This window comes from Nannospalax galili, unplaced genomic scaffold (assembly GCF_000622305.1).
Source record: "Nannospalax galili isolate Female #2095 unplaced genomic scaffold, S.galili_v1.0 scaffold2896, whole genome shotgun sequence".
In the NCBI taxonomy this organism is placed as follows: domain Eukaryota; kingdom Metazoa; phylum Chordata; class Mammalia; order Rodentia; family Spalacidae; genus Nannospalax; species Nannospalax galili.
In genome coordinates, this window is record NW_008337286.1 from 120,686 (window position 1) to 131,587 (window position 10,902).

Genomic DNA, 10,902 nt, shown 5'->3' on the forward strand with positions numbered 1-10,902 from the left:
AGGAAACGCATTCCGGGAATGCTTGGCTACAACTTTTTTTTTTTTTTCCCTCTTCCCTTTCCCGCGGTCCTGAGCAGGCGATGCTGGGAGATGTAGTCGCCTGGGGTTGGGAAGGGACAGGATGGGGTTGCTGGGTTGATTGCCTCTGCTTCAAGAGGGCGTAGACTGGGCCCTCTTTTCCATCCTTCCTATGTAGTGGCATGCAACATGTTCTCCTGGGTCTGTCTCCAAAAACCGCTTCTGGTACATATCATATCCCATCGTCTTCTCCCTCATACATTGATTAACATGACTCATTTCAGTACACCCCCAATCTGGAATAAAGTCTAGGTTCCTACCATCACCTATATGAATTTTCTGGTCCCAAGGAAGTGGCTGGTGGAGATTTGTCTCTAACGGGTTTCTTGCAGTGGGCCACAGCTATGAGTACAAATGGGAGGTACTTTATCTGTCAGTTTGGGATCAACAACCTTGGTGGGAGGAAACTAAACATGGGGGATTTAAGTGAAACTGGCTCAAACTGTTGATAGCGCGGTCGCCAAGGGCCATCGTAGCTCTAAGAAGTTACAGCTCTGAGAAGCATTACAACTCAAAAGCTCAGGGGTGCCAACCAAGAGCAGTCTTTTGCAGAGCAAGTCTTCAGGTCACTGATGGGATTATCAGGAGCAGCAGCTTGCTAAGGCTGGAGCAGCAGGTCTCTCAAATTTCAGGTCTGGAGGTCTGGAGCTGCTGGCTGGACTTAGAAGTGGTGGGCCTTGGAGGATGGAGGCAGTTGCAGGCAGTTCTCTCCTCTAGACCAGCTGCTGCAACATCTGAGGCTGAGGCAAGAACAAGCCCCTCTGCCTACAGCCACTGCCTGAGTCCTGGAGGCTGTCTGGAGGGCAGAAGCCTCAGGTGCAGGGAGCCTCTGATGAGTGAATGATGAATCATGAAGGTAACCTTTCTTCTCTGATGAGAAAGCCAAACCCTGAAGTCTTCAGGCTCTTTCAGCTAAGGAAAGCAGGAACACTTAGGACTGGGCTCATGGCTCCAGCCAGCCTCTGAAGTCTTCCTTCTCTTCATCCTCTGTTGGCTCAAGCACCTGAATTTATACAGGTGCCAGGGTGCCAGCTGGGCCCTGATTGTTCAAATGTAGGTATGCAAATAAAGCAAAAAACAAAACAGAAAAAAGGACCATCAGGGAAAAGATGTCAAACCTGGTGGTGGTGGTGGTGGTGGTGAAGAGAAACCCCAGTCAGTTAGAAGTGGTCAGAAGCTCATAACCAGGTCTGCAGGGCTCTGTCTTTGCAGAAGCAGGGAAACTTGCAAGAAACTTTTTCTCTTTCTGGTTACTATGGCAACCTCTGCAGGCTGCTACACTTCTCAGGAGGGATTTAGTTCTGCTTCCTTCAGCCAGGGATTTAGCTGTGTCAGACTTTGTTTCTTTGGGGCTGATAGCAGCTCTTTTCCTTGGGGGCTTGGTCTTGCCAATAGTTAGAAAGCTGTCTGAAGGCCTGGAGAACTGGCTCAGCAGTTAAGGGCACCATTTGCTCTTGTTGCAGCACCCACATGGCAGGTAAGAACCCGTCTGTAACTCCAGTTCCAGGGGATCCAAAGCTCTCTTTGCCCTCCATGGGCACTGCATGCACATGGTGCACCTACACGCATGCAGGTAAAACACTCATACACATAAAAATAAAATGATCATATATGTGTATATAATTTGAAAGCTTCCAGGAAGCTCTGTGTCAAGGGCCTTACCTAACCAGAGCACCATCTCTTTGATCGTCCCCTGCACTTGCTATGGCCTCAGTTCAGTTTGGTCCTCTTGTGTAGCAGTTGCCTCCTAATTGGAGCTTCTCTGGAGGGAAGCTAGTTAAGATTCAGGAAGCAAACAAACATATCTGGAAGTTAATTTTTTTTCCTTTTTTGAGACATGTGGAAGTTTTGGGTTATTATGGCTTCATTTTTTTTTCTGTACCATCCATTCTTTCTTAGACTCTCATTAAGAGTCTTGTTAAGTGTATGTTGGTGCAATTGTTGGTGCCTCACACATTGTTTAGGCTCTGCTCCTTTTGCATATGTATAATGGGCAGTCAGTCTGGGAAAGAGTGGAATGCTCCTTCCCTGTCTGATAACTGCTCAGATGCTTTGAGGCAGCTCCTGACCATGGGAGAAAGGCTGGGCATCAAGACATCACTTCACAGTACAGGTTAAGGACCACCGGTCTAAGGTCTCATGGGGGAATCCTGGAGCCTTAGAAAAGCTGGCAGTCAGCTGTCAACAACAGCCTTTTGTCCCACCCATATCACTTCAAATAAGTAAGAAGCACCCTTAGGGTGTGGTGACATATAGCAGTAATCCCAGCATTTGGGAGGTTAAGGCAGAAAAAACAGGAGTTTAAGGTCCTTAACTATACAGAGAGTTTAAAGCCAGAGCGGATCATATGTCATACAAGTATTCATTGTTTTTTTAAAAGTACATTTATCAAGGTTTCTGTCCTTTTCCTGTTCCTCCCCCCTTCTCCCCCCCCACCCCTGGGTACTGAGGATGGAACCCAGGGTCTCATTCATACTGGGTGTGCTGTTTAGTTTGTGTCAACTTGACATAAACTAGAGACACCTGGGAAGAGGGACGCTCAGTTGAGGAACTGTGTTCTTCAGGTGAACTTTGTTTCATGGTTTTAGAAGTTTCCATTCATGCCTGCTTTTGTCTGACTTCATGGTGGCCAGGAAGAGGGAGGAGGGAGAACATGAATGTATGTGAGAAAGTGTATGTGTGAGCATGTGTGTGCAATAGAATGTGTATGAGAGAGACTGTGTATCAGTGTGTGTGTGTGAGAGAGAAAGTGAGAGAATATGTCTGTAAGACTATGTATCAGAGAATGTGTGTGTGAGAAATGTATGAGTGTATGTGAGGATGTGTGAGAAAGAGTGAGAATGTGTGTGTGTGTGTGAGTGGGCATTACTTCTGGGAGGGAGGTGGAAATAGCATATGCAGATGTTTGTCTTGTCCTTCCTTTCCACTACTGGATTTAGTGTGCCTCATTTCTCGCCTTTGGGACCTTTGTATCTCTTTGCTTCTTACCTTAAGGGAAAAGAAAGGCTCAGGAAGTAAACAAAACTTCTAAGGTTCAGGAAGCTTCTGAAACTTCTGAGATTCTCTAGACCATTCCCCAGGGTCTATAAGCAGAAACAATTGCTCTGGGGAGAGATTCTGATCAGCAGTTGGCAGAATTGCTGAAATTTGTAAGGGGATGCAACGTTCAGAGTTGTCAACCCAGATGAGAGTTGGATTTTCAGTGAATCAGCTGCTTGTGGTCACCCATACTTACTGTAAGTGACTCCTCACACTCCCATAAATACCCCAGTAAATACACCAGTTCACTAAGTTAGTCTTAGGTAGAATTGTTTGTTTGGTGCCTTATCTGGAGTAAGTAGATGTTTGTGTATGTCTTGGCAAGAGAAGTCATACATCTATCTACACCATGACTGGCAAAGGGCGGCCCTCCAGATAAATCCAGCCCTTGAGCTTAGAATAGCTTTACATTTTTTTTTTTTTTTTGGTCTTTTTGAGACAGGGTCTCCCTGTAGCCCTAGCTGTCCTGGAACTCACTATGTAGACCAGGCTGGCCTTGAACTCACAGAAATCCGCCTGCCTCTGCCTCCTGAGTGCTGGGATTAAAGGTGTGTGCCACCATGCCCGGTAAGCTTTACATTTTTAATGTTTTAAAACAGAAGGTTACATTTTGTGACTGCAATATTGTATTAGTTACTCTTCCTGTTGCAGTGATAAAATACCTGACAAGAAGCAACTTAAGGAAGAAAGGATTTATTTTGGCTCACAGGTTGAGGGTACAGTCCATCCATGGTATCTGGAGCTGGTCACATTGCATCTCAGTCAGGAAGCAGAGAGCGATGAATACTGGTCTTCACCTTGCCTTCTTTTTATTTAGTTCAGGACTCAAGACTATGGAATGGTGCTGCTCACGTTTAGGGTGGCTCATCCTGCCTCAATTAACCCAATGAAGAAAATAATACAGGCGTGGCCAGTGGCTGACCTATCTAGACAATCCCTCCCAGGCATGCCCAGGGACTCTTTTCCAAGGTAGTTCTAAATCCTGACAAGTTGACCATCAGTATAAAACATTACAAATATGATATGCAAGTCAAGTTTCAGTGCTCATCTGGGAAGTCTCACTGTCAATTCCTTGATGTGGGACCTATGGCTTCTTTATGGCTCAATTGCAGAGTATAGTCATTGCACCAGAGATTATGAGGTCTGTAAAGCTGACAATAGTGACCATCTGGTTCTTGGTGGAGATGTCATTCTAAGCTATGGCATGTCTCAACAGTGTGTTTGTTCTGAAGCCCAAGTCCTCTTGTGGGTGCTGGAACTTTTCTTGATCACCTCTGCTTTGGATGAATTCCAGTGGCAAGGTCGGACCATCCACAGTGCCCTGTAAATCCAACTCCCCTGTCATGTGCTACTCATCTTTGTGACTGCTCTGTATGACCACAGCTCCTCCTCAAGCAAGGGATCTTTGCGTACCCCTCCCAGGGACAGATTGCAGCAAGGCAGGTAGAACAGAGCCAGTGAACAGCTGGAAAAGAACTTCAAATTAGCTTTGTAAAGTCACACTGTTGCCACCTGGTAGTCACTTCATCCAACTGTGGCTTCAATTAAACCTCAGGGCTGGCGAAATGGCTCAGCCAGTACAGGTGTTTGCCCCCAAGCCTGATGGTCAGAGTTTGATTCCTGTATCTCTCCTGGTAGAAGGATAGAACTGATTCCAGCAAGTTGTCCTCTGACCTCCACCTGAGGGTCGTGGCATGTGCCCTTGTATACACACATACACACCACAATAAATAAATAAATAAATATAATTTTAAAAGTTTTTTAAAATCTTAAACATCTATGCTGGAATGGGACATTATGGCACATTGTTACTCTGTTACTGGGACAGAAGGTTGAGCTGGGAGTTCCGGGCTAACCTGGGCAACAGAGTGAGATCCTGTTTTGAAACAAAACAAAGACAAAAACCATGTGTGTGGGGGGGGGGCAGGGGGTGGTACACACCTATAATCCTAGTACTTGGGAGGCTGAGGCAGAATGATCTGGAGTTTGAAGTCAGCCTTTGCTACATAGCTGGACTGTGTCTCAAAAAAAATCAACCAATGGGGGACTGGAGAGATGGCTGTGCTTACAGAGGATGTAGGTTCCATTCCCAGCATCCATATGGCAGCTAACAACCGTCTGTAACTCCAGTTCCAGGGGATCTGACACTCTCTTCTGACCTCCATGGGCTGTGTACACATGTAGTGCACTTACATACATGTAGGCAAAACATTCATACATATAAAGTAAAAATAAATAAAAATTAAAAAAATCAACCAATAACTCGACTAACCAACCCATCCCTTCCCCCCAAATATTTGTTTCCTAATTTTCTACAGGACTCTCAACTGGCCCACTGATGCTCAAACTTAAGGATCCTGTGAGTCCCTTGAGGGATGTTGTTAACGTTTTGGTCTGGTGGTTCAGCTTGGAGGTTAAGCCTTCCTTCATGGCCAGCTCCCTTGATGCTCTGGTTGATCGGCATTGTGGTTGCTAGAGAAGTGCTTTATCTCTGAACTGTGTCCCAAGTTTCTTACTTTTGTGGTAGAGAAGAAGTTGAGAGACTGTTGTGTGAGACTTTTCCTGAGGAGATACTACACACACACACACACACACACACACACACACACACACACACACACAGCTATTCACTGAAGACAGAGAACTCATGACAGACCAAAGTAACAGTTACACCAAAATCCAATTTGGTGAACATGGAATTAAACTGAGACTGGCCTGGTACAGCAAGAAGACCCTAACAATACTCAGAAAGCAGACTCTTTCCTTTATTACATGTGGGCCCCAGTCTGATCTCCTCTAGAGAAACTGAGGCATGTGTCAAAAATACATAACGGGTTTTTATAGGATTTTTTGGGTCATCCTTTGGCAGTAATCATATTGAAAGATTTGAGATTTTCAGCATATATGTGTACATGCCCTTAAGCTATTATGGGAAGTGTAAACGGTTGGCATTTTATGAAAGCAGATATTCTGGGCATGTTTGAGCAAGGGTTATGGCATTCCCAGTAACATGTTGTTGATGCCCATATAATCCCATTTTAGCAAACATGGCACATTGTCATCAGATGTTTCCCTTATGATCACAAACTGTTTTTTGTTGTTATTTGCCTTGTTCTGTCTATGCCTGAGGTTTTATGATTTGAGTACAGATAAAAGCTTCCAAAGTCCCAACTGTTACTTCTACATATATCAACAAGCACACTTATTATTAGGCTTATTATCAGGCATGCACAAGGTTCTTGTCTTATTTGTTACTATCTATTCCTCTATCACACAGAACGAAGTTATACGGAGGTCATAGTTCATTAGTTCCACATTAGGTTAATTTTTCCTCATCAAACCAATGAGTTTATTGGGGTTACTTACAGGAGCATAGGTGACCCAAAGGCAACTGCACTGTGGGAAAAATTGGCCTGGGTGAGGACTCCGGAAGCTGGGACCTTGGAGCCCTCTGTAGGACCTGAGGTGCCTGACAGGTCTGTCTTCCCTCCCACAGCTGTTAACTGTTCTATAATCCTGGGGAGGGGCCCTGGTGAAGTTTTTAAGTTTCATGTTTCCCAGACATGTGAAATTTGTTTACTTCCCGTGTCTCCCTCCTCCCTCCTAGAAGGAGTGTTTCAGTTTAGAGGAAACTGCAATACAACATAAACTTCCTGGTAAAGGGTCAGCTAATAAGCATTTCAGACTTATGCTCAGCTCAATTCTGTTCTGGAAGGCTAAATCTGTGTAGACAAATGTGTGTGATAGTATTTGAGTAAAATTTTATTGTCACTAGAATTAGAATTTTATATAATTTTAATCTGACCAGGAATGTACTTATTTTATTTTTTCTTACCAATGATAAAACCATAATAAACAGAACTCAGTGTGGTGGTGTACACCTATAATCCCAGCACTCAAGAAACAGAGGTGGGGGATTTTAAGCTTAAGATCAGCCTGGCCTGTCTTAAAAAAAAAACAAAAATTAAAATTAAAAATTATCTTCATGAAAGTCAAAACCCAAACTAAAGCAAAACTACAGCAAATAAAATAAAAAGAAAACCAGGGGCTAAGGAGATGGCTTTGTCAGGAAAGTGCAGAAGTACAAGGATCTGAGCATCCACATGTGTGCCAGGTGTGATAGTGTATATATAGAACTAGACCCGGATCACAGATCCAGGGAGTTACCTGGTCAGGCAGTCTAGCCAATTGGTGAGCTCCAGGATTAGTGACAGACCCTGTTTTAAAAAACAAGGGAGAGAGAAAGAAAAACATTCAGTTTTGATCCCTGACCTTCACATGAACAGATGCACATATGTACACACATACAAAAGTATATATACACTATATACTCAAGAAAAACAAAAACCAGATAGGATATGATGGTCCATGCCTATAATCCCAGTACTCAGGAAGCAGAGGGTGGAGGATCAAGAGTTTGAGGCCAGCTTGGGCTGCATAATGAAATCTTGCATCAAGAACAGATACAAGGGGTCAACAGTTAAGAATGTATACTGCTCTTGCAAAGGACCTGAATTCAGCACCCACCATCACCATCACTCATAACTGCCTGTAACTACAGCTCCAGGGAATCTGGTGCTCTCTTCTGGCCTCTGTGGGCACCTGCACCTATCCCTACACCGACAGACCTTCACATAATTTATTTTTATCTTATGTGTAAGAGTGTTATGCCTGCATGTATGTAAGTGCACCCTTGTTGTGCAGTGCCCTCAGAGGACAGAGGAAGGCATCAGATCCCATGGAATTGGAATTACAGATGGTTGTTAGCCACCATGTGTGTGCTGGGACTAGAGCCCAGGTCTTCTGCAAGAGCAGCCAATGTTCTTAACCGCTGAGCCATCTCTCCAGGCCCCACCTTCACATAATTTAAAAATAAAACAAATATTAAAAAATAGAACAGACAAGGCCGGGCATGGTGGTGCATGCCATTAATCCCAGCACTTGGGAGGCAGAGGCAGGTGGATCTCTGTGAGTTCAAGGCCAGCTGGGGCTACAGTGAGACCCTGTCTCAAAAGACCCCCCCCACTAAAAAAAAAGAGAGAGAACAAGCTGAAAGTAAACAAATATAAAAACCATCTCCATTTGACATATAAAACCTGGTTGTGTGGGCTGGGCAGGTCCTGTGGGCTGCGGCTTGTAGAACCTGCTCTATAACACATTTAGAGAAGTTCCATGTCCTTGTCAAGCCTTTAGAGTTTTGGGTGGGTCCTGAGTTTGAATCTCAGCTACCGTACTAGCAGCTTTGTCTTTCAAACCGCAGTTTCCCATCTGTAAGGGACTATATTATTTATCTTGTAGGGATATTGTTTAAAATGTAATGAACTGATGACTGTGCTGGATTTAGCTCTTTGCTAACTGTTGATCCTAGCTGTCAGCATCATTGTGTTTTTGTGCTGATACTCAACACATACATCAATGCAGTTTTAATCCTTCATGTGTTTCTCCAGCTGTGGTATAGAGCTCCTTCACTAGGCTATATGATAGTGAGGGAGAGTTAGGGAAACTTAGGCAGATCAAAGCAGGCATGAGGGGATTTGAGGGGTTTGCTTCTTAGAAGCTCCTGGGACTGCTTCATGTTCCTCAAGGACTTGGCAACTGTTGTAACTGCTGTTACCAATGACCAGAACTGTTGAAACAGCTTATTTATGCTTATAACCCCTGACAGAAAAAAGCCCATCTGCAGAAAAAAGAGCCTGACCAAGGGGGATACCCAGGTGGCACCAGTGAAGAAGGGGGTGAGATTCAATTCAATATACCAATGAGGGAGAAAGAAGGGGTTAAATCAACATATTACTAAAGTGTTCAAACACTGCAGTTAATCTTCCTGCTGTACTTGGCACTTGCAGAATCCCTGGTTCAGGAACAGGTGTGGTGGTGCATACTTGTGATCCCAGAAGTAAGGACATGAGGCAGGAGGCAGGAAGACTTCAGGCTCAAGGCTAGAGTGAGACCCTACCTCAAAAAAATTGGTGTCTTGATCCCCCTGCACTCAGACCAGCCACATTCTAGCTGCTCCTGGTGCTCACATAGACTCTGCTTAGCTAATTAGACCCTCCTCATGCTACCCCCACCCCTGCATTGGGCCTAGGCCCCCTCCTGCTCTTGCCTGAGACCTCCAGACTAGCCTCATAAGCCAGATCCTGCCCTCATAAGCCAGATCGTAAGCCAGGTCCTGATCCCCCTGCTCTGGGACCAGCCATTCTCCCAGCTCCAGGGGCTCACATCTACTCTGCTTAGCTAATTAGACCTCTCCACACTGTCTCCATCTTCACCTTGGGCTTAGCCCCCTCCTGTTCCTCCAGTCTGAGAGCTCTGGACTAGCCTTCCAGAACCTGGCCATTGAATCCTTATAGTCTTGAACTGAGTCTAGGTGCCTTCGCCCTGCTGGAGAGCTCTTGACTAGCCATCTTGGAACCATCTTGTCCTGCCAACAAAAAATTGAAAGTGAGAATCTGAAGCACAGACCAGGTAACTTATTCATACCCCATCAGAAAGCAACAAAACTACATCAACAATATAAATAGAACCAAAGTTCAACTAAAAGGCAGGCTAGAATGTCATATCAGACACACAACCAACAAAAGAAATCCATATGCCCAGCCCCCACACAAAAACACAAATAATATGACAAACAAGATAATATGTCCCCACCCAAACATACCAGTCCTACAGAAGTGTGCTACAATGAGAATTACCTAGAGGAACCCCAGGACACAGAACTTAAAATCATAAACATGATCAAAGAATTCAACTTTAAAGAACACACAGACAACTCAAAGAGGACAGGAATAAAACTCCAGACCAAAGTTCAAGAAAATATGACTATATGGCTGAATGAAATGATAAGATGGTTGAAAAGTGAATTAACTCATGCCCGCCATGCCTTGACTCCTCCAGCCTCATTCACCTTCCCATCTCCCCCTCTGGTCTCTCCTCCTAGCCTGGGTCCTGTCCCATTCCTTGTCATGGTGCCCCAGATACCTGGGGAACCACCACTGCTTCCTGACCCTTTGCATCCAGACCAACTCAGTGCCTTCTCAGGTCCCCAGGAGCCCTCTGGGCCTGGCCCCACCCTCACCTCCCTCTGCTTCCCTGGGCATGCACCAACCACCAGCTTCTTTCCTGGACACTAGGGCTGACCTTTCCTCTACCTGATCCTTTGCATCCAGACCAACCCAGCTCCTCAGTGCAGTCCCAAGGAGCCCTTGGGGCTGCTTCCCACCCCCATCTGCCTTTGCATCTCTGGGTGTCATGGCCACCAGCTGCCCTAGACCAGCATCTTTCCTGGGTCTGGTTCCCAGGCCAGTCCAACACCCAAATTCCTGAGGCCAAAATCTTTCCTGCAGGGATCCAGGCCTTAGGAGAAAACCTGAGAGCATCTGACCCTCATCTGACTTGGGCCTCTGCGGGAACTCCTGAAGACAAAAGCAATCTGACCACTCCAATATAAAATCAAAAGAGAGAACCAGAAACTTAGAGGAACCAGCTTTTCCTGCCCAAAAAGTAACACACAAAGACACATAAAGTTCACAAAAAGAAGCAGACCTAAACTTGAAGGCTTGAGTCTCACACAAGAATCAGAAACTACAAAAGAAATTCACTTGTCAAAATCACAGAGAAAAAATAATAACATGAAAAACCAAAATAACATATCCCCACCAAATACCAATAGTCCTCTAGAGGAGTACAATGAGAACCCCCCCCAGAGATAATGCAGGACATAGAACTCAAAAGAACAATTATAAACATGATAAAAGAATTCAGTGAATTTAAAGAACACACAAA